We start from the raw sequence: 2,500 nt of genomic DNA on the forward strand, positions 1-2,500 counted from the left end.
CGACGTGTGACATGTGTCCTGAATAGGAGTATCAGCAATAAGTGCAATCTCGCTCGCCGCCATTACGATCTTTGCAAACGCCCTCGTTGCTAGAGGCGTTCGAATCGTAAACACCTACGTCATGCTCTTCACCAGGATCGCTTTCATTCTGAACGTTCATGGGGACGCGGGGGTGCTGGGGAGGGGGAAGGGGGGGAGGGGGGGAGGGGGTTACACATGAAGCATTCCTACCGTAGCCTTCACCAAACCCCTGGCATACGAAGGCATAAGACAGGCACTAGCAACATCGACAAGGCATGAAAAATACCGGTGAAGCCTCCAGCACTGGTGTCACACGGGTTGGCGCCACACTGATTACCTCGCTTGGCGCCAAGGGTGATATTACTGATACTCACGCTGCAGTAATCAACGCTACCATTGCTAGAAGAGTTCCGGTAGCATTTGGGGGTAGATGTGACTAGTATTTCTACAGTTGCAACTTGCTGAACATTAGGTCAATGTATATGACGTTAATTGCAAAATGTCGTTTACTTACTCATCTCTCTATCTATCTATCGCTCGTGCTTATCTATTTATCTATCTATCGCGAATGACTCTTTCACTGAAGGTAATTCTAAAAATACACCAATGTATTTTTGAAAATAAAGACAAAAATAACAGTGAAAATAATGACAAAAAATATGATGATGATATTGATGATGGTAATAATGATGCCAATATTAACATTAATACTGATACTAATGCTAACAATAATACTGATATTGATGATGAAAATTATGGCATTGGTAATGGTAAAAACAATGATGATAATAAAGATAACAGCAATACCGATAATGATAATGATAATGTCAATAATGGTAATAATGATAATGATTACGAGGATGATGATAATAGTGATAATTATTATAATGAAAAGACAATGTTTATGATAAAAGTTATAATGATGGTCATTACCATAGTAATGATAATAATGATAATAATAATAACAATGCCAATTACAGTAATGACAATGATAATGGTCATGATGATAGCAATAAAAATAAGGATAATGAGAACAATAAGGACAATAACAACAAAAATGATAATAATGATAATAATAGTACCAGTAACTATGATGATAATAAAGATAATAATAATGATGCTATAAATAGCAACGATGAGAATCATACTAAAAATAATGATGATAGCAAAAATATTGATAACAATAATAATAATAATAATAATAATAATGACATGATGATAATGAGAATAATAAAATGATAATATAATAAAAATATATTTGATGATAATCATGATAGTGATAATAAAATATATAATATTAATAGTAATGATGATAATAGTAATAATATAAAAGATCAAAGATAATAAAGTTAATGATTATAATAAATGTAACAATGATCAGCCATAATAATGACATTGTAGTAAAAATTATTCTGCTGATGAAGAAGATAATGATAACATTAATAGTAATAAATATGATGGTAATGATTATGATAATGGTAACAGGAATGATACTTATGATAATGATGATAATAACACCAACAATGATAATAATGATAATGATGAAAAAGACAATGATAATACCAATAACATCGATGATCATCATGATACGAATGATGATAATGATAATGATGATAAGGATGACAATGATGACAAAAACGATAATGATATCACTGATGAGGATAATGTTATTATTATTAATAATGATGATGATCAGAATGTTAATGATGATAATAATAATGATAATGAAGATGATAGTAACAACAACAGTAACAATTGCAATGAAGATGATAAGAATAATGATAGTGATGAAAATTTTGATAATTGTAATAATAGTAGGGATAATAATAATCATGATAATGATAACGATGATGACAATACTGATAATGATAATCATAGTAATAATGATAATATCAGTAATAATGCTAATGATAATCGTGATAAAGAGGAGGATGATAGTAATGATGATAATAATAATAATAATGATAATAAAAATAATAATAATAATAGTGATGATAATGAAAATAATGATAATCAGAACGATGATGATAATCAGAATGGAAACAATGGTGATGATAACAATGATAATAATAATCATCATAATATTGATAGTAATGATGATAATGATATGAAAAAATAATAACTATGATAAAGATAACGAAAAGATAACAATCATAATGATAATGATAATAGTGATAACGTCAAATAATAATAATAACAATAAAAAATATTACGTATAATAAAAATAACAAAAAGAGTAATAAAGATAACGAAAGAAAGAAAAAAAAAATCAACAATCATAAAATCAAGGATAAGCATAAAGATAAAATCAACAGGAATAATATTAATGATGTATTCATCTCAACTCTATCCATCAATTACTTTGTATCAATTAAAATGCCTGATAATAAGGAATGTTGATTAGTTACCCTTAGTGATTTAAGTGAACAACCACTTTGAAATTCATCATCGGAAATATTTCCCTGCATTGAAATCCGTT

The sequence above is a fragment of the Penaeus japonicus genome, unplaced genomic scaffold (assembly GCF_977035675.1).
Source record: "Penaeus japonicus unplaced genomic scaffold, GWHDUDI00000001_assembly GWHDUDI00000023, whole genome shotgun sequence".
Lineage (NCBI taxonomy): Eukaryota > Metazoa > Arthropoda > Malacostraca > Decapoda > Penaeidae > Penaeus > Penaeus japonicus.